General features: G+C 46.4%; 1 protein-coding gene across 1 annotated transcript in view; it reads left to right on the top strand.

Moving 5' to 3' along the window:
• The first annotated feature begins 7,884 nt into the window (after window positions 1–7,884).
• Window positions 7,885–22,443, top strand: part of MECP2 (methyl-CpG binding protein 2) — a 28,124-nt gene continuing 13,565 nt past the window's right edge. The window contains exon 1 of the mRNA XM_041740698.1: window positions 7,885–7,974. The gene's annotated coding sequence lies outside the window, so the exon portion shown is untranslated. The remainder of the gene's footprint in view (window positions 7,975–22,443) is intronic.

Genomic DNA, 22,443 nt, shown 5'->3' with positions numbered 1-22,443 from the left:
TTTTTTCATTCCCTCCTCTTTTATGGCAATATGGAGTTTTCTCTTCCTCATTCTTCGTATTCCTGCTACATAGACTCCGTTGTATAGATGAACTGTGCTTTAGCTGAGCAGCTCTCTCTGGATGGACATTTGGATCCTTTTCAGCCTTTTCCTATTGTAAACAATGCCACACTGTTGTTATGTATTTGTAGCTAATCCATTTTTAATCTCTGAACCCTTGTATTGTTTGTTTCTTTCTTGTTTGTGAACACTTCTGTTATGGTTTTATAGCTATATTGTCTTCTAGAATTTTTCCCAGAATATTATATTTCCTCTAGGGACAGAATTGGTCCCTCTTCCATGTTGCTGGATCTCTTCCCCTGGCCCTGGAGAGCCATTCAGGTTGGGGACAAGAAGCCTGGGTAGTTGGCACACTGCCTCTGTTCTGGTGGAGTCCCATTTCCTGTGGGGTCTCTCACCTAAGAGGGATTTGGAGTAGGAGTTCTGTTCGGGACAGAACAGGTTAACCAGAGTTGCATTTGCAAGGTAAGCAGACAGGAGTCAACCTTTCTGCCATGGACCCTCAGAGGCCAGATAGAAGTGGGCTTCACCTGGGCTGCTGTCCACCAGGAGCTTTGCAGGGAGGAAAGGAAAGTTCCAGCCATAGATTTAGAAAAGACCCCTTGGTTTCTTGAATACAGGAGAAAGTGGCACCTAGCCACTCAAAGGGTGCTCCACCGACCAGCCCCAGTATCATTAGCCTCACTTTGGAGCTTTCTGGAACTGCCGTGCTGCAACCTTCTCAATGACAATATGATGCTCACCCAAGTGATCCATGAAGTTTGAGGCGCACTGCTTGTCCCTGGTCTGCGCTGCTCTAAGAGCCTCTTTTGGGTTCTTACTGGCACACGGGCTCCCATTTCCTTTGTAGTACATTGTGCACTGTTCCATTAGTCAACATATTCGTCCTACTTCCAGCATCTAGAAATTTGTGAAATATATCCGTTCAGAAGTCTCCTTGTGGTATCATCTCTGTTGGAGGTCTCTTCCTCTTTATACATCTGTACTTTGTTTCTTCAAGATTTGAAGGGCTAGGTAGCAAATACATGTATATATTTGGTCTTTGTCTAGTGAAGGATTTTTAGCAAGGACCTAGCTGTAATGTGGTGAACTTCATCAGAGGCGATAGGGACAGAAGTCAGATTGGAGTGAGTGGGAGGTGAGAGAGTAGAGACCAGGTATATACAACTCTTTTTGAGAAGTTGTGCCATGATGAGGACCAGAGAAATGAGTGTAGGGTCGAGGTTGATGGTGTTACAGAGGGTCTTTTTCAGATGGGTGGCTATGAGAGCATGTTTATGTGGGGGGCGGTGGGGGAGACAGAGCCCTAGAAGAGCAGAGTCCTTGCATGGAGGGTGGGCTTTAGGTGGGAACTTCCTCTTTGGTAAGGGTGGGGAGGGTAGAAGTCATATGGATCCTTGGTTAAGGTTCACTAGTCTGTTGAGAATTAGAACTTGTATAGTGCTGGAGGCCGAGGTCCAAAATTCAGGTGTCACAGGGCCCCACTCTTTCAGGAGGCTCTAGTTAGTAGAGGATCCTTCCTGCTCTTCCAGTGGCTGGCAGCTACCTGGCAGTCCTGGATGTTCCTTGGCTAATGGTCACATCACTGCATCTGATGCTTCTTTTTTTTTTAAGATTTTATTTATGGGAGAGAGAGAGAGAGAGAGAGGCAGAGAGGCAGAGACACAGGCAGAGGGAGAAGCAGGCTCCATGCAAGGAGCCCGACGTGGGACTTGATCCCGGATCTCCAGGATCAGGCCCTGAGCTGAAGGCAGCGCTAAACTGCCGAGCCACCCGGGCTGCCCGCATCTGGTGCTTCTATCTGCACTTGGCTTCTCACCCTAATCCAGGAGGAGCTCATTTTGAGATCTTTCACTTCACCACATCAGCAAAGACCCTTTTCCCAGATAAGGTCACATTCAGCGGTCCAGGTTTAAGATATGTATGTACCTTTTTTGTGGCTACCATTGAACCCACCTGTCCATCACCAGGGTAGAAGGTCCTAGGGAAGGCCCCCACAGAACAGTTTTCAGTGGAATCCAGGCTATAAGCAGAGGGACAGTAGCCAGCCATTCAGTTCTATTTTGTGTAGCATGACCACAGTATTTTAGCTAACGGAGCTCATGGTAGACTTAAGGAGCTATTTATCTTGTCCTGAGTGGTCTTTTTAAAAAAATTTTTAAAGATTAAAAAAAAAGTCTTTATTTATTCATTCATGAGAGACACAGAGAGAGAGGCAGAGACACAGGCAGAGGGAAAAGCAGGCTCCGTGCAGGGAGCCCAATGTGAGACTCAATCCCGGGACTTCAGGATCACATCGGGTTGCAGGCGGCGTTAAACTGCTGCACCACCGAGGCTATCCCGGAGTGGTCTTTATACAGCACCCCTGTAACTCCTGGGTGTCTGGCTGCCACAGTTTGGGAACTGTAACAGAACAACCTTATTCACTGGAAAGTTTGTGTAGGTAAAATCAAGAGTTCCTTTAAGTCTGTTCTCATACTCCTGTACCTTGGGCCATGACTAGATGTGGAAGTAAAACATTAAAAAGTGAAAGTGCAGGGCACCTGTGTGGCTCAGTGGGTTAAGCATCTGCCTTCAGTTCAGGTCACAATCTCAGGGTCCTGGGATCAAGCCCCATTTCAGGATCCCAACTCAGTGGGGAGTCTGCTTCTCCTTCTCCCTCTGTCCCTCCCCACTCTGTGCTCTCTCCTTGTCTCAAATCAGTAAAATCTTTTTTTGTCTGTTTAAGTGAAAGTGCTGGAGTGCCTGGCTGGCTTAGTGGGTAGAACATGTGACTCTTGATCTTGGGGTTGTGAGTTCAAGCCCCACGTTTGGTGTAACACTTTTTAAAAAGGTGAAAGTGCTTACAATTGTGCTTATTTAAAAAATGACTTTTTGAAGATGCACATACTCTGAAGCCTAGCCACAACTTTTTGTTCTTTCTTAAAGTCAGACAACTTTTACAGTAGCTGCTGCTGGTGCCCGAAAATGTAGCCCTGATCGTTTCTATCATCTGCAAAAGCAGAGCTCCTTCTATGTGTCCAGCTGAGTGCCTCCATACCCAGCTTCAATAAGGCTTTTTTGTCCTTGCAGGCACTCAGATGCCAGTGAAGGTTCCATCTGCTCCCTGGCCCAGACCTCCCTCGTATCCTCGCTCATCTCCTCTATGTGAATGGCATGGGGAGTCGTCGTAATCCCCAGGCATGCCACCTCGACAGCTTCACCAATTTCATGCTTTGTCATATTCTGTTGTTGAAGCCTTAACACTGATGAAATTCGGTTATCACCTGCCACACAGCTGAATAGAGCCCCCTGACTTCTCTGGCCAGCATACTGCAGTTTGCCAGTTTCTCCTTGCCTCTCCCACCCTCCTCATCAGCCATCACACCTTCTGATACATTGTTTCCTAGTTCCTGGAGAGCAGGAAAGCAATCCAAAGGAGAACATCAGCAGGTCCTGCATCTCCTCACTAGCATCTACCTCTCCACCCCATACCCTCACTCCTCTCCTGGGCCCTTGCTCCTGTTTCTGTTCCAGGCCATCTCTGCAGCCCTCTTCTGTGTCAGAGATTGATTGTTTCCTTCATGCTGGATCCTTCCCATATCCCTTGAAGCCTGCTGCTACTTCTCCAACTTTGACCAAAGTGGCTCTTGACCCCACCACCCTTCCACCTTCTTTGCCTCCCTTTACCGGCAGGACTTCTCTCTCTCTCTCTCCACACACTTTCTTGAGCTCTCTGTAGTTGGCTCTTTGCTGACAGGAATGATGACCTTTGTGTCTTTAATAAACCCAGGAGTTGTTACTTCTCTTTCCTGACGTGTCAGTATCAGCGATCTTGGTTATCCATGTGAATCAGTCCCTTTCCTCCCTCGAGGCTTTGCTCAGTGAGGCCTACTCTGACCACCCTGTTTCTTCCAAACCACAGCTTTGGTCCCTTTCTAACAGAATAGGTGACTGACCATATTTATCTTAATTGTCATCCTTACTGGGACAGAACTCTGCAGGGCAAGATTGTCCATTGTATTCAGAGATCCTTCGTAGTCCTCAAGAGGTCCTTCATGAGTGTGTCCCCAAGTGATGTTGGAGGCCCTCGAGCTTGCACTTCTCCACCTTCACTCCTAAGGTAATCTTATCTAGCCCTCATGGCTCTCTATCCATTTGCAAACCTCTGGCTACCAAATTTTTGTCTCCAGGCTGACCAGGCGCGCTGAGCTCCAGACCCATGCTCCTAGTGCCAACTTAATATCTGCTTATCTTCTAACAGGCTTCTCCAACTGTACCTCTTCAAACCTGGGCTTTGACACCCCTTCCGCACGCAGTGCCTTCTCTTTCCCTGGTCTTTCCCTTCGCAATAAACAGCAACTCCGTCTTCTTGTTCCCGTGCCAAAAGCCTGGTGCTAGTTACCCACATAGCTTCTACACCATATCCCATTTATCCACAGGCCCTGTTTGTTCTCCCTGACAACTCTCCTCATCTCACCTGGTCCCATCCTGGTCTAAGCTCCCAGCCTCGCTTCCTTTCGCCTTCATCTCTGGCCTTCATCTCTGGCCAGCCATGCAGGCTGGAGTAGTATAGCACTCTTGATCAGGACCCTCCCTGGACCGCCCCCTCCAACTCAGAATTAGAGCCAAGGTTCTTACAGTGGCCCACAAGGTCTGGTGTGATCACCTTTCCTGCCACTCTCCTGTTACTCATTCATTGTGGCCTCCCTAGCCTCCCTTCCTGGACCCTCTGAGTATACCCTGCCCTTCCCTCTCTTGGGAACATCTTCCCCCAGGTATCACACAGCTCCCTTTTGGTCTCCTTCAAGTCTGCTCAAGTGTCACCTTCTACTCCCTGAAAGCTGACACCTGACTCTACTGCCACCAGTTCCCCTGTCAAGCCTCACACTTGTCACTGTCTGCTATATGCTGTTTTTTACTCATTGGTTTTATTTGTGTTCTCTCTCTCTCTCTCTCTTTCTCTCTCTCTCTCTCTCTCTCTCTCTCTCTCTCTCTCCCCCACCCACAAGAATCTAAGCCCCATGAGGGCAGGGATTTTCTAACCTTTTTCTTGCTGTATCTCCATGCCTAGAATCATGCATACTTACTTGTTGCATGGATAGATGGATGAATGAATTTTGTAGTGGGACCTGGCCCTAAGATTTTGTTTTATGCTGAAAGGGATAGAATAGAAAGTAGCCTGCTCTGCTCTTGACTCATTAGCTTCTCTGTGGCCAAGAGGAACAGTTTTGTTTATGGGTTAATCAAACCTGCAGTCTGGAGTCAGAAGGTACACATAAAGGGCAGATATGTGGATTGGTTAGTTTGATTTACTTTTTGAGGATTTGCAGTTATCCAAAAACATGGAACAAATTGATGAAAGTCTAAATAACACCCACACAGTTCCCCCACTTTTTAAACATACGTCCTCTATGAGTGTATGATTTAACAGCATGCTTTTCCAATGCAGCTTTGCAAAACAGGGGAAATGAATTTTAAAGACGGTCAGGTGTCTTTGCAGTCTGTGGCTTTGTATTTGTGTAACAACATTTGTGTTTTACCAACAGATGTGCTGCCTAAAGTACCCATGAGAATGGCCTTTATGGTTTTCCGCCTGACTGGACGGAAGCTCAGGAACTGATTCCTGAGAGGAGGCTGACACTGCCCACCCCAGCTCTCAGGCCTCAGGAGCCTGACCACTCCTCTCCTTGGGCCCTTAGCGACCCCTACAGACATCCGGTGCAGCCCCCATAGCCAAAAAGGATGATGGTCTTCTGGCATGTGGCTCTTTCCCTAGTGGATGTTGAGCTTCTGGAGCAGAGAGCCCATGCAACTCCTTGGGACCTTCCCCTCTGTAGTACAGTGCCCAACATGAGCGGCTGATGGACTCACTTCTGAGTGTCCCAAGACCGGTAAGGGGCAGAATTTCTGGCTCACCACATGGCCTCCAAGCCACATATATGTATGCCTGCTACCTGGGCTTCGTGTCCAGGCTCACTCAGCAGGCTTGGGCTGCTCCTTTTCCTACTCGGTGGCTATAGTTTGGGAGAGCAAAATGCTCTGGTTAATTGAACTTTTGGAGTCTCAGCAATTCGAACAATGTTTTTGTTTTTCTTCTGGTCAGGTTATGGCACCCACTACTATGAAGGCAAGGAAAGGACTCTGGTGTTGTAAGAGGTAGTGTGTTACGTCATTAATTGTTTCACTTTCAAGCTTTTTATATTTCTTTCAGTAAAGCAAATTTTCTTTGAATAAATAATACTGGGAGCTTATCACACAGAAGGCATATGTGTTGTCCTCAATACATTCTGAATTATCTGAGTTTATTTTTGTCTCTCAGATTCACTTATAAACAAATAAAAGGCTGCACTTTTGGGATCCCTGGGTGGCGCAGCGGTTTGGCGCCTGCCTTTGGCCCAGGGCGCGATCCTGCAGACCCGGGATCGAATCCCACATCGGGCTCCCGGTGCATGGAGCCTGCTTCTCCCTCTGCCTGTGTCTCTGCCTCTCTCTCTCTCTCTCTCTGTGACTATCATAAATAAAAAAATTAAAAAAAAAAATTAAAAGGCTGCACTTTTAGCCAAGAGAAATAGGAAGAATTTGAGAATATGGTCATTTTTTAATAGCTTGAATTATAGTGATTGTGATAAACTTGATGAAAAAGCCATGTAACGAGTAAACCTCACATGTGGTTTATTGTGAACATTTTGGTGTGGTATTTGTTTGTTTCTAAACTCCTTGATACCTTTTTTTGGTGTCGAATCCCCGTTTTGTGGATCTTGGGTAGAGGTGGACCTTAGCTTCTACTTAAGAAAGCCTAAGATGGGATTGTCCTGTGCCCTGAAGTCTGGAGGTAGGGTGTTCGTGCCCATTGCAGTGGCTCCAGAAGTATCTGGGATCCAGGGCCCCTCCCATCTTTTTCCTCCATCACCTAAAGCAGGTGCCTTCTATCCTCAAAAGTTGCCCATGGTCACAGGGTGGCATTTGCAGGTCTAGCCATTGCATCCTCCTTTCCAGGTAGGAAGAAGGAGGCATGGAGGAAGGGCAGAAAAGCACTTGTGGGCTTACTGTCCAGTCCCACTTAGTAACTTCCATTTCTGTCTCCACATCTGTTAGTTTTTACTGAGGAATGAACAGTGGCTAGAACAGCAATCATTTATTTCATACTCATAGGTCTAGGTCAACTGCCAAATGGGGTTCAGATCTGGTCCCAAGCCCATCATTCCAGGAACCAGGAGGGAGAAACAGCTGCTAGGGACAATCTCTTCTTAGGCGAATGTCATCCCCAAAAGGAATGAGCAGAGACACAGAAGCCACTTAAAGTCTCTTCATCCTCAGTCTCATCAGTGGAAGCCAGACATGTGAGCAAGTGCAGAGCCAGCAGGCGGGGACATGAGCTCTGCCCATGATCCATGGGGCAAGAGCAGGCATGAAAAATAGGAAAGGCAGTGCCCTCGGCCACTGTCTCATTGGCCAGAATGTCATCCCAGCTCTGCTGGGAAGCTGGAAAATACCTTTTCTTAGCTGAGCTTAGGGTCTTGTTACAAAGGCCTACAGTGAACCTCGGCATTGAGGGGTAGCTGGTAGGGCCTGCTGTGACAGATATTCCCTCTCCTTGCTCCCTGGAAACTAGGGGTTGGTAGCGAGACCTAGGCTCAGCCAAACCCCTGCTGCACTCAGGCACTCTGACTCTTGAAGGGCAGTGAGAGATAAGTCATGGTAGTGGCACATGCATCAGGAAGCCAACAGTAGCAGCTGATCCAGCAATGGGGCCCCTTTAATACAACTGTGGCTGTGTTTTCAGTTGTGCAGCTGCTTTTCTGGGCTTAGTTCACTAGTCGTCTCTCCATTTTCAGATCTGCCAAAGAACTCCTTTGTGATTGAAGTTAACTAGAGGTGGTTTCTGTTGCTTGCAACCGAAGACCTTGCTGCAGTGCATGGGGTCTAGGCAAGGTAAAAAACATGCTACTTTCACAGTTTTATCTTAAGTATAGTAGACAGGCATAGGTTTTTGAACTTTACGATTAAATCCCAGCTCTCACCTACTAGCTGTCAAGTCACTTTTCCCTCTTTGAGCCTCAGTGTTGCCTTCGATAACATTGCTTTGCAGTGTTGCTGAGCACTGAGTGAGATTGTAAAGTGATGATTATGAGAGCGTTGGGAAAATGTCCTGCTCTGAGCTTTTGGATGAACTATATCGTGTTTGGGTCATGGGCTTGTAATGTAGGAGTGCTGGTCCTTCTGGAAAGCGGACGAGGAAGGGCAGGAAGCACCACTAGTGCCTGCTTTGAGCAGGGCTCTTGCAGACCCCAGCCTCCATCAGAGCACTGTGCTCGACAGACAGAGGCTATCTGGTGAGTGAGTGAATGCATGCATACTGGGTGCAATTTCATGGGACTTGGGTGAGTCTGAAGTGTTTGAATATTGCAGCTGCAGATCCCCATCCAGTGAATCATCTTAGACTTAATGCTTCTGACTGGTCACTGGGAACAATGATCTTGGGCTGTTACACAGTTGTTTATTGTGAGTTGGGGATATTTTTAAATTTCCTTTTCAGTCTAGACTTGCATACAACAGTTTTTATTGCTAACTTACCACTAGTCACACTAATGAACAAAGAGTGAGAACAGGAAATTTAGAAGAGAAGAGATATAGGTGGCCAGTGAAGGCAGGAAAAGAATTCTGCCTCAGTGACAGAGACACAAATGAAAACAAAGAAGATGCCATTTTCACTTACCAAATTTGTAAAAAGTAAAAAAGGAAGAAGGAAAGAGAAGACCTAGTGCCTGCTAATACTGGGGTTTGCTCCTGCCACACAGCTCACTCCCCACCTCCAGGGCTGGCTTGCACACCCAGCCAGGTGACGTCCTTCCTTGTCTGCAGGTGTGCTTGGATCTGCTATTGAGTGGATGAGCCATGCACATCGTTCTTAACTCAAAGCGCACACCATAGGGTAACCCTTGGTCTGTGCCACCCTGGCCCCTCTGCAGGGAGCAGCTGCTTCTGGGGTCTGATAGATTTCCTGTGAGGTGTCCTATGCACGTACACACAATTTGAAACCTAATTTTATGTTCCCTGCACCTGCTTGGGTCAGTGTGGCTAAGGTATATTTTTGTCCATTTTGTCTGTTACTAAATATACTAGCCTGAAGTTGTGCATAACTTTTATAAACTTCTGCAACATCTGTATTTATGTCTCCTTTTTTGTTTTAGTATTGTTTACTTGTACCTCCTCTGTTTTCCTTGTCTTGGTAGAATTTTGTTGGTTTTATTACCTTTTCAAAGAGCGAACTTGTGGGCATTATTGTCCTGTATTTACTATGCATCTTCAACTCATTATACTCTGCTTTTATTTTTGTCATGTCTTCTACTTTCTTGGAGTACATTCTCTGGTTTTCTTTTTCTCTCTCCTATAATTGTAAACTTAGCTCATTGATTTCCAACCTCCTTTCCAAATACAGCCATTTAAAGCTGACCTGCAAACTATTTCAGCTGTATGCATCAAGTTTTGATGTGTAGTATCATCACTTTAAGTCATCTAGAAGGGTTTTTCAGTTCCCTTTATGCTTCTTTCTTTGACACCCCCCCCAATTATTTAGAAATGTGTTTTAAATTTCCAAGCATGTGGCTTTGTGGTTTGTTTTTGTTTTTGTTACTATTGTAGAAAAATCAAGTTCCAGCTAAACTGAGAACGTGATCTGTGTGACAGTAGCCCTTGTAGCATGTTGAAAAGTGCATGGCTGCCTGAATGGAGTGTGCAGCCGCCAGGTGGAAGTGCAGGAGCCCATACAAGCTCATCACCTCAATCTTGTTCACTGGGTTATGAAAGTATTCTCTCTTCTTACTGTCATTTTGTCTATTTGATTTACCCACTGTGGGAGAACACGTCTCAGTATTCTGTGCTGCTGGACACGTCAGTTTCTTCATGGGCTTTGTTAATTTGGGCTGTATTTATTTTGAGGCCAGATTTTCAGTTTTTGAAACAGTTTTATCTTCCTGGTGAATTGAACCCTTTGGCATTATGAAGTGACTGTATGTGCTTTTGCCTTGAATTTTACTTCATCTGATGGTTAGTAGCACTGCACCACCTGTGTTTTTGGTCAGCACTGCCACTTTTCATTTTCTTCTTGTGTTTTTATGGGTTAGAAGTAGCTCTTGAAAATGGCAAATAGCTGGATTTTTAAAAAATTTGTTCTGTTTACATCCATTTAATTGCTAATGCGTTTGGATTGTTCATACCATTTTATTTTGTATGCTCTGTTTTTCCACACTTTCTGTTATTTTTTCTTCTTTCTTGCCTTCTCTTGAAGTTTTTTTTAAATTGTGTAAAGATACACATAATATTTACCGTTTTGACTATTTTTTTTAAAAAGGTTTATTTATTTATTAGAGACAGAGACCACATGAGTGGGAGGGGCAGAGGGATAAAGAATCCCAAGCAGACTCTACACTGAACATGGAGCCCGACGTGGGGCTTGATTCCAGGACCCTGAGATTATGACCTGAGCCAAAACCAAGAGTCAGACACTTAGCTGACTGTGCCACCCACACACCCCATCTTGATCGTTTCTAAGTGTACAGTTCAGTGGCATGAAATACATTCTCATTATTGTGCTACTGTCTCTCAGATTGAGGCTTCCTTTTTTTTTAGAGAGAGAGAGAGAGCGTGAACATGTGGGAACAGGGGAGGAATGGAGAGGGAGAGGAAAATATCTGAAGCAGATGCCCTGCCCTGCTGAGCACGGAGCCTGAGATGCGGATCAGTCTCAAGACCCTGAGATCATGACCTGAGCCGAAATCAAACATCAGACACTTAACCGACTGAGCCACCCAGGTACCCCTGAACGTGGTATTATTAATGAACGAATATTTCTGTAAGCTTCAGGAACCTTTGATCTTCCAGAAGGTGGTCCCATGGACTGTCGATGTGTTGTCAGACATCCAAAGTTAGCTGGGCAGGTTCTTTTCCACCCAGATGTTGCCCCCGCCCCACCCCCCGCCTGAGGAGGTTCCCGTTGCCCACTGTTCAGTCCCCAGGTAAGTCTTTGGGTTTCAGCTGACATCCCATTAGGTGGCGACAGAGAGCACTAAAAGCAAGTTTGAAGGAAATAAAACTTGTTTTGTTCATGTTAGAAAAGGCACATGAGGTCTCCGTGCACATTAGTCAGATTTAACCACACAAGGCATTTGAAGGTTTTTTTTTTGCCCTTTTTGCTCCCTCCTATTCTCAACCCACTGCCTCCCCCAAAATAAGGTGGTTAGATCAGAAGACCGAACAGCTAAAACCCATGTCCTCCGGTCTCTGTCGCATTTGGTAGCAGCAGCAGTCATGCAAGCTGGGAACCTGCCTCAGCCTTCACTGCCCACAATCCTTTATTTCTCCCACCTCTGTCTTCTATGTCCCTTCCTCCCTGAACCTAGTTCAAGTCTTCATCTCGCCAGGACTCCTGCAGTAACTTGCCAACACTCCTACACGTTTCTCTCTTCCATGAGGTCCCTAGAGTCAAGTCTCACTCCCCTGCTTTAACCCCAAGAATGGTACCCCTGTCTTCAAATGGCATCAGGGCCCCTGCTATGGCCCCTGCCTCTTTCTGTCATCTTCTGTTGCTATTCTTTTTCTCAAATGTGTGCCCCTCGGCTACACAGAACTGCTGTCATACTCCTGGCTATGCCCATCATTCCCTTGCCACACTTACTCCTCTTACTCTTGAAGATTCAGTTCAGGTATCTCTTCCTGAAGAGAACCCTTACTAAGCCCCCAGGCCCTATCCTCGTGCACTCCTGGTTCACTGCCAGTACCCATGCTGAGAGAGCAGCCTGCTGACTGTCACAGCCCATGGACCTCAGACAGGAGGAGAAGCTGTGTCCTCTGTGTTCAGGATCCATGTTCTCATAAAAAGCATGCTGTAAGACTCATGCCGCTCGGCTTTCCAAGCCCACATACTCCCTGTTGCAGGCTTGTTCACTGCCCAGACCATTTGCCTCTGCTGAGAATTTGATGCCAGGCCCACAGTCTTTGTCTCTCTGTCCCAGTCCCTTCCATCCCACAGGTGACTTAAGTGTGCATGTAGATGGCCCTTAACCCCTCCTCTGTTCCAGTGACTTCTACCACCCACTGCCTTAATCACAGCCTGGAATTTGTCATCACTGGAAACCGCTCTACCCACAGAGTTCTAACAGACAGCTCCACTGGTGACAAAGACTTCCTGTGCTCCTAGCTCACAGATTCCACCCTCCCTGGGACCCTGTCAGTTTTCTCTCTCATGACTCATGCCCATCATCATACGAACGTATTTTAGAATTTCCCATCTTCACTGAGCACTCCTTCCTCAGCTCCCACTGTTTTCTGTTAGCCCTTTGGCCAAGCTCTTCAAGACTTGGCTACTCACCTTCCCCCTTTTTAACCTCCCACTCTGCTCAGCCCAGTTCATGGAAGTTTTCTTCCCTCACAGTCCACAGAGCAGTCTTGTTAGCCTCCTGTGGATGTCCATGTTGCCATGGCCAGTGGTGAGTCTTCCTCTTGACATTGGTTGTTCCCTTCTGGAAACCCTTCCTTCCTTGTGTCTGTTTGGGGATACCGCCCTTTCCTGGTACAGCTTCACTGGCTTAATTTTATTTTCTTTGGACACCTCACCTCACATCTAAGCCCCCTTCTGTGTTTGAAGGAACTCTCTCCACACCTTAAGAATTTGATGGGAGAGGGGCAACCTGGGTGGCTCAGTGGTTTAGCGCCTGCCTTCAGCCCAGGGCGTGATCCTGGAGACCTGGGATGGATTCCCACATCGGGCTCCCTGCATGGAGCCTGCTTCTCCTTCTGCCTGTGTCTCTGCCTCTCTTTCTTTCTGTGTCTCTCATGAATAAATAAATAAAATCTTTAAAAAAAAAAGAGTTTGATGGGAGGCCAGGTGACCTGACCAGTTGCTTAAACACTAGATGCTTCCCTTTTTAGTTTCCCTTTTAGCCAGGGCAGCAGTCAGCAAACTATATCCCAAGGCCAAACCTGGCCTACTGCCTGTTTTTGTAAATAAAGTTTTATTGCAACCCAGCTCTACCCCTTCCTTTATGCATTATCTGTAGCTGCTCTCCCACTATAGCTGGCAAGTTCAGTGTCTGACAGAGATCATGTGGTCTGCAAAACAAAATATTTGCTGTCTGGCCCTTAACAGAAAGAAATGGCCTGAGTCCTACACAAGGGTATGGGTGTGTGCCCCATATGCTGGTCATACCCATCCTCAGAGGGGATCAGGAACAACAGAGAAGCCCTTGCTCGGCATCTGGGCTGCAGAAAACACAAGTTGCTGAGCTACATAGTGGCCATGGTGCTGGTGGTCACTGCTGCCCCCTGCAGAGTGGCAGAGGCAATGCTAGCTGCCCTATGTCAGCCTGGCAGCAGGATTGAAATATTGTTTCTGGCCAACTAAACTCAAACCTGTTCCTCCAGCCCTCTAAGGATAATCTGGCCACCAGTAGCCTATTTTCCTTAATTTTTTTTATTGTGGTAAAATACATATAACAGAATTTACTGTTTGAACGATTTTTAAGTTTACAGTCCATTCATGTTGTGGAAACATCATCACTTTCTGCCTTCCAGTAGCCTATTAATCAAGGCTTTGCCTGCATAAATCAGCTAGAGTTGGTCTCTCTCACTTGCCACCAATACTCAGGGCAGATATACCTGATTGTGCTTCTTCCTCGCTTCTCTTCCTGTCTCCTTTGCTGACTTATTCTCATCGCAGCTACAGAGAGTGGGGGGAGGACTGTCCACACTTGGCGTCCATGGGGCCCTCTTTCACTCACCTGCCTCTTCAGACATCTGTGCTGAGGACCCCTGGATGTCTGTGTCTAGCCCAGAACTCTCCCCTGAACTGCAAACTCATATCCAGCTTCCCTTTAGATCTTCAGAAGGTAAACTGTCTCAAAGTTGAAAACATCTCATTTGGAAAGCAGAACCCTTGATCTGTGCCACCCCTGCCCACAGTACACATATGCCCTCTACTGCCAGCACCTACACCACCTAATTATCCACCTAGATAGACTCTGCAGTGGCCCCGTATGGCAGGTGTGGAGGTCGCTGTGCTGGGAGTGCAGTCAGCAGACAGCCTCCAGTTCCTTTGGGCTCCGCTGGGCCTCAGCTGCAAAAACTTCCCCAAGGTCAGACTCCCGTTTCCAGGGCAGCACTCCGGTGACTGAGTGAGGTGGGGATACAACCTCCCCTCGCCCTGCCATCTCTGTCCAAGGTGCACAGGACCTTTATTGGGCTTGTGGTACACTTCAGTTTCTTCCTCTGCTCAGGTCTGCTTCCTGCTCCTTTTTTCACCGATGTCAATCCCTAATAAACATTTAGTACCCCAAACCATGAGCTCACCCTGCAGCACCTGCTATCTCTGCCCCCTCACTCCCCTTACATGCTATAACTTCATCATTAGGATGGGTTTTTTAAAACTGTTCAGCTGGTCATATCACTCTTGGGAGCAAAACCCTCTGGGGGCCACGTAGCCCTCTCAAAATGAAATCCAAAGTTCATTACCACGAAGCAAAGCCAGCTTCCTGGGCATGTAGCCTATACAATGTCCGGGCCTTAGAAGAACCAGGCTTGGTTTAATGCTTTACTGGGGCTATCTCAGAATCCTCCATTTTTTAACAAGAGGTCCTGCATTTTCATTTTGTACTGGGTCCCGCAGATGACCTGGGCTGGCCTGCTTCATTTTGAATTCATCTTCCCTTCCTTGCTCACTTGGGTCCAACCCACCACTCTTGCCTTCCCTAGAACATGCCAGGTTGTTCCTAGGCCAGGGCCTTGGTTCTTGGTGCACCTTATACCTGAGCCCTACTTTATATGACCCACTCCCTCACTCCCCACTTCTTCAGATCTGGGTTCAGACTCCCCTTGGAGAGGCTTCCCCCAGGGATCAGACTCCTGCCCGTCTCTCTGACATCTCTGCTCAGTGTGTGCGCGCACATACATGAATGCAGCACAAATGGCCCTGTCAGGATTTGAACTCATCGCAGGCTGACTGCCAAGCCTGTGCCCCTCACTGCTGTGCTGAGCTGCCCTGGAACTGTGTAGATGCTACACACTACTGGTCCTCTGCTGTTTCCCCTCTTAGAAGTTGTTTACATTTGCATTTTCCTTCAAAGTGCCTGAAGCATTCTTTCTCTTATCCTTGAAGTTGAGGAGGTTGACCAGAGTCTGTCTCACTGTTAAGTGTTCCTTATCACATTTTCCTGGGAACACATTGTGTTCTTTCAAGGTGCAAATGTAGCTCATCTTTGTTTCAGGTCTGTTCTCTTATGTTTTTGATAGCATCTTCCGTTCCATTTTTTGGGTTCCCTACTACAGGAACACAAATTATCCTTATGTTGGATTGTCTTTGTGTCTCTTCCAATGCTATTAGCTTTCCTCTAATTGCTTTAGCTTTTTTTGTTTTGTTTTGTTTTTTTTCATCTGCATTCACTGTCTGATTTGATTTTCAGCTATATGTATTCTGTTTCTGGCTGTTTTTAAATGTATTTATCAGTTCCATAATGATGTGTTTTGGTCTGCAATTTGTTTGTCTAAGTTGAGAATTTGTCCCTTTCATCATACTGTGTTTTATCATCTCATCTTTGAGTTCTTATTGAGAACATGCTCTTACAAAGGTTGCAAAGAATTTCCTTCTCTTCCTTGTAGCATATTCTCTTCTTGGTGGAAGACTGCCTTTCCTGAACCATTCCCCCCCCCTTTTTTCTTTTGGTCATAATATGTTTGCAGAGTTACCATGTCATTTCCAGATACTCTGTTTGCTTTGGTACAGCGGGGGCGTTCTTGGCTTTTTCTTCCTAGTCTCTTGGCATCCTATCTCACTGCTTTCTCCTCTGGGCTATCATGAGCTTGGTATTGTGTGGTCAGAGAGAAGTTGCACACTGGGGGAGCTGCACCCTTGGGTAGTCTTTGGCAGTATCTGGATTCTTTTCTGTCCCAGGAATTAATTGTGTTAAATGTCTTATACCAAGGTTCATTCGAGCTGCTTGAGGGACATATATGCCGTTCCCACGAGATGCAGGAAAGGGCAGGCCCCAGGCTCTGGGTGGTTCCCTGGGTCTTTATGTACCCAAGAGCGGTCACCTCCCACAGAGCCCACCTGGCTTGCTGGGCACCTCCCAGCAGGAGATTCTATAGTTCCTGGGTCTAAATGGAAAAAATGACAGACTCCCACCCAGTTGCTTCTCTCCAGCTTATTGGCTAAGGTCTTTGGGTATTTTTGGCTCCCCAGCATGGCTTCTGGGGTGAGACAGGGGCAGGAGCACCAGTAGGCTGCTGGGTAGGTTTTATGTCCTTTGCCTTTGTTTGATGGAGTCTTCCCTTCACACCTCCTCACACCTTTGTTTCCTGGTTTTATTAGGGACTGGGAGAGGGCAAGTCTGTGGGAGGTTTTAACCAGCCATTTAAAGCTAATTCTCTAATCCTCGTGGAATCGACTCTGTTGTGTGGCGTGTGATGCAGTGGTCACAGGAAGCAAGTAACGGCCCTGTTCTCTGTACTTCCTCTGGCTGTTCACAGATGCTTATTCTAGGTAAATGTCAGGCTCTGAAGGGAGTTCCAGTAGGCTCTGGACTGGAAGAACAGTATTCAGTCTTCCCATTGTATTTTCTCCCTGGTTAGTGTTTAGACATAGGGAAGTAACTGACTTTGCTGATATTTGTCTTGTCACCAGGTGTGTTACTTACTTTTTTACCCAGTCCCCAGAGTTGTTGACGGGGTAGAGATTTAGTCCCTCCTGCTTGTCCAAAGCTTCCCCATGGCTTTGAATCCCTGTCATCCGGGCAGCCCCAGTGGCCCAGCGGTTTAACACTGCCTTCGGCCCAGGGCGTGATCCTGGAGCCCCGGGATCGAGTCCCACATCAGGCTCCCTGTATGGAGCATGCTTCTCCCTCTGCCTGTGTCTCTGCCTCTCTCTGCCCCCCCACCTCAAATAAATAGATAGATAGATAGATAAAATCTTTTTTAAAAAAAAGAATCCCTGTCATCCAAAGCCAGGATGGTGTAGTATAGAGGCCCAGGGTGCTGCTGGGGAGATTGGTAGGATCTCCATCTATATCTGTGTATCTCTGGATGCTCCAGCCATGCAGGCTCACTGGAGTACTGCAGCCCTTCTCTGCTGGCCCCCTTCTAAGCAGTGCCCCGGGAAACCTCTCAGCCCTTACTGGCCCTTCCAGGTAAGGCACTATTCTAGGCCCTCCATTTGCCACCAGTAAACTAAGCTGCACTTCAGCTAGTCTGGCTCTAAGGTCCTGTTGTTCTTGAAGACTTCCTAGGGCTCTTTTGGGGAATCCTATCTGCAGTCGTCCCTGCTGGGTCCCTCCTGTGCTCCCATGTTTGAGTAGGGCAGAACTGCACAAACAGTACTTCACTCACATTGAGTGAAGCTGCACGGTTTCTACAGCACTCTCAGAGCGCTTCAGCTGTTGGAGGCACCCTTATTTGCTAGTGCTGACAGAGATTCCCCCCCCCCTGCTATTTTTTATATTTTATTGGCCATTTCAGTGGGCTCAGGTGTCATCACTGGGAAAAAGAAGTTTGTTAGGAATCCATATAGGTGGCCTACACTAGTGAGAGGTACAATAAGGAAAACACAAAGTGAGCTCTTACAGAGATTTCTTTCCCATTACTAGAGATTTATTTTCCACCCCTTTTCCCCCAAAAAACACAGTGCCTCTCTTGAAAATTTATTTTGGCAAATATTTTGTTCTTCGATAAAAGCAGCCAACGCTTTGATAAAAGCTTGTAAAACTTAACTACATAAAGTATACAGAGGTAAGAAGAAAACAATATCAGCAGAAAAGTGGGAGAAGCAGCAGCTGTGGGAATGTATTGCTGGGGACCAAAAAGGCAAGTATAATGTAAGTGCCTGTGCAGACTGGCTGTTGGTATCGTGAGGACTGGACAGTGTCGTGGGGGCACTGCAGGCCAGGTGTCCGACCACTCATGCAGAGGATAAACATGAGTGCCCATGGCGTGTAGGAGCAGAGGCATTGGGGAATAGGATGGGAGAGAAGTTGCTAGATGTGGAAGCTCAAGAATGGAGAGCAAATTCTAACAGTATAGGCTTTCCAGGGGAAGAGAGAAAATAGCAGAAACATCAATAATGAGGATTGGGTTCTTGGTTTTCTCCGGTTCTTATCTCATCTGGCCAGTTCCCTCTACAGTTGCCTTCATGGGGACAGGTGGTGGGGAAGCCAACCTGCTTGGGTTTCAGTCATGATCCACAGCTTCACCACCTTTACCGTCTTGGACCCTTTCCTCCCCCACCCCACCCCCCACCGCCCCAAGCAGCTTCACATTGTCAGGCCATAGTGTTGCCATTGCATCTATATTCTGGAGTTCTTCCCCTACCTCTCAGTAGCTCCCCTTTTACAACATTCGTCAAAATTGCTATGATTTCAATACTGACTCTGCCCAGAAGATGGTCAGCACCAGGAGAAAGATAAATGGATGCAGGTAGGGGGGTGCCTGGGTGGCTCAGTTGGTTAAGCATCTGACTCTGTTTAGGTTCAGGTCATAATCTCAGGGTCTTGGGATCCCCCCTCCACCCCTGCATTGCTCCACACTCAGTGTGAAGTCTGCTGGAGATTATCTCCCTCTCCCTCTGCTCCTCCTGCTCGTGTGTGTTCGCGTGTACTCTATCACTCTTGTTCTCAAGTAAAATCCTTAAAAAAAGAGAAATGTATGCAGGTAGAAAGCTTGTGTTCTTGCTGTAGCATTCCTGGCCCTAGCACAACTCATCCTCAGTACCTACAAGGTGCTTAAAGAATGTTAGCTACTGAATGAGTGGGTAGGTGAGACATTGCCTTGTGCCACTGCCTGTGGTCTTGCTGTGATGACTTCTGTTTAAAACTTGACCCTACCGGCTAAGCATTCCAGAACGGAAGCAGTTTCTGCTGCCATACTTTACTCCTATCTAGTTCCAGACCGTTTTCATCAACCCCAAAGGAAACCCTGTGGAAAACAGCCTGCCAGTTCCTCCAAAGGTTAAACATAGAATTCCCATTTGACCCAGTATTGCCACTCTGGGCATAGACCCAAGAGAATTGAAAACATATCCATGCAAAAACTTGTACACAAATGTTCATAGCAGCTAGAAGGTGGAAACCACCCAGCTATTTGTCAGCAGATGTATGGATAAGCAAAGTGTGCTGTGTTCTTACAATGGATGTTTTTCAGCCATAAAACGGGATTAAGTTCTGATACATACTACAACATGAATGAACCTAGAAAACATGATGCTGAGTGGAAGGAGCCAGTCCCAGAAGGCCATATATTGTATGATGCCATTCATATGAAATGTCCAGAGTAGGCTATTCCATAGACCTAGAAAACAGATTAGTAGCTGCTGAGTGCTGGGAGTAAGGCCACCTGGAGGAATAACTGCTTAATGGGGATGGGGTTTCCTCAGGGGGTGCTGAAATGTTCTGTAACTAGGTGGTCATGATGGTTGTACAACATTGGGAATGTACTAAGTGTTGCTAATGGTAAATTTTATGTTATGTGCATTTACCGCAATAAAAAAAAGATTGATCAAATGCCCTCAGAATATTTAGCCAGCAGCCCTCAACTTGGCTAAATGCCTGGTCATTAAACTTTTTTTTTATGTCATTAAGCTTCTTGAACTAAATTCTTTCCGACTGTCATGGTTCCTATGTCCTGGGTTTCAGAGATGGCATTCACATCGGCTTGGTCTGGTCTAGCATATCACCCTCAGTCCCACGCTGGCCTTTTTCTCTCAGATGGACGGCAGAGCTGCCTGCCTGGGCTCTGTCTGTACCCAGACGGGGTTGCTTGGAGACAGCTGTGGGTTCTGAGCACTGCTTGGGCATCATAAATCCTACCTTTACAATTTGGGGTAATAGGCAAAGTCAGCTGTCGTTTTAGTGGGGTGTTATAAAAATTGAGATATAATTCACATACCATGAAATTCATGCATTTAAAGTGTACAGTTCAGTGGCATTTAGAACATTCACAGTGTTGTGCAACCATCACCTCTATCTGGTCCCAGGACATTATCACCAATAAAAAAAAACCCTAACCTCATTAGGAGTCACTCCCTATTACCCACTCCCCCCAGCCCATGGTGATGACTAATCTACTTTCTGTCTCTGGATTTGCCTATTCGAACATTTCATATAAATGGAATTATATAGTATTTGTCTTTTTGTGGCTGGCTCATGTCACTCAGCATAGTGTCCCCAAGGATCATGCGTGTTGTAGCCTGTGTCAGAATTTCCTTTCCTTCCTTTTTAAAGCTGAGTAACATCCCATTGGTGGATGGACTGCATTTTCCTTATCTGTTCATCTGTCAGTGGACCTTGGGTTGCTTCTACCTTTTGGCTACTGTGAATCATGGCACTATGAACATGGGTGTACAGATATCTGTTCTGGTCCCTGTTTTCAGTTCTCTTGGCTCTACATCTAGAGTGGAAATACTGGGTCCTGTGGGAACTCCATGTTTAACCTTTTGAGGAATTGTCTGACTGTTCTCCACAGTGGCAGTGTTTGTTTAAACCTGCTTTTCTTAGCTCACGTGTGATGGACTCATGAAGACTGTATGGCACTGGGTGCCTTCATTTGGGGAAAGATGTACCTTTGTCAAGAGCTGTATTTTATTTAGCTTTTCAAAACACAGTTTCTCTTGCATCTTCTGAAAACTGGGGTATTAAAAAATACACTGAGTTCAGAGCCGCTGAACTTCAGGTTCTACTGCTATAGCCTTTGAGCTGAACCCCATTTGCTCTTTTGCTCCCCGGAGACCACTGAGACTCTCTTCCAGTGCCAGTTTGATTTCTCTCAGATCTTTAAAGGGGCTGAAGCTGGCATCTCAGAGTGTGGCTGCCTTTATTGATTCGTGCAGAGAAGCCTCCTTGATTCTGAGATTCTGTAGCTCATACTAAAGGTAGAAAGAATTGGAAGCACTGAGGGAATGACATTGCAGGATGGAAGGAGCCACTGCAAAAAGGCCATTTCTCTCCTCTGGTCCCTGACCATTCACCTGGGGAAGTGGCCACCACCTTGGCCTGATGTGTCATGGCCTTATCGTGGGACGTAGGCTCCTTCTGCAGCTCAGTGGAATGGGTGACTTGAAATGAATGGTGCTGAGAAATGCTATATCCTGAAATTGGCTTCATGCAAACATGACTGAAATGGGGCCGAGGATATTGCTGGAGCTCACTTTGGAGGGGGCTGGATTCTGATTCACGGGAAAAACACCTTTCTGCTGCTTTCAACTGCCTTTGTAGTCTTTCTTCTTTAATCTGAAAGCCTCGGGGATTGAGTAGTCCCTCCTCAGTCGCCATTGTCTGGCCAGCTGCACCTGCCAGCTGTTGGTTGCCTGCCCCCCTGTAGTGTACAGGAGCCTGGGGTCACAGGAGTGCCAGGTACAGCTTCTCAGGGCAGCCTTCTGCACAATTACTATAGGTTACTTTCATTATGAAAGTACAGGCAGTTCTTTCCATCAAACCCCTTGGGATACAGTAATTTGGCTCAAAAACAAGATTCCTACAAACTGGTTTTCCTTCACTAGATCAAAGAAAAGATTTGATCTAATGTTTGTGTTCTAGCAGAAAAATTGCTAGATGGTATTTTATTACTCAAGAGCCTTCTTTCCTTCCTGGTAGATATTTAAGGTTTGTGAAGGCCTTTCTGCTTCAATGTGATATGTGTATTTCTGAAAAAAATCCCTGTGTTCTACAAATCACACAATAAAAAGAGTCATGGGAAAAATGGGAGGGGTAGACCACGCCAAACCTATGTGATTTGGTAATCAGAGCTCATTAACAAAACCAGTGACAAGTCTGGTTAAAATTCTGGTTAAGAGACCTAACACAGGGATGCCTGGGTGGGTCAGTGGTTGAGCGTCTGCCTTTGGCCTAGGACGTGATCTCAGGTCCAGGGATTGAGTCCCACATCGGGCTTTCACAGAGAGTCTGCTTCTCCCTCTGCCTGTGTCTCTGTATCTCATGAATAAATAAAATTTTTTTTTAATCTTAAAAAAGAAGATGTAACAGGGTCACACTGAAGTGTCTGTTGGCATTTGTACCCAGTATTGCCATCAGCCCACCCTTTTTCGCTGTAACCCCCAGATTTGTGCTTCCTTCCATATGATGTACAGATTATATTACACAGTTCCTTTGACATTTAAAGTGGGGTCCTAGGCAGGGCTGCCTTCAGCAATGATCTTTTTTTTTTTAATTTAAGTAACCTCTACACCCCAACTTGGGGCTGGAACTCACAACCCCGAGACCAAGCAGCAGATGCTTTTCCCACTGAGCCAGCCAGGCACCCCTTGTGATGATTTTTATATGAACATATATATACACACACACACATATACATATACATATATATATATGTTTATGTATCCGTGTGTGTATATGTATATCTGTTTGTGTG

Source organism: Vulpes lagopus, chromosome X (genome assembly GCF_018345385.1).
Source record: "Vulpes lagopus strain Blue_001 chromosome X, ASM1834538v1, whole genome shotgun sequence".
In the NCBI taxonomy this organism is placed as follows: Eukaryota; Metazoa; Chordata; class Mammalia; order Carnivora; family Canidae; genus Vulpes; species Vulpes lagopus.
Note: the sequence above shows the minus strand (reverse complement) of the source record. Positions and strands in the feature narration are given on the sequence as shown.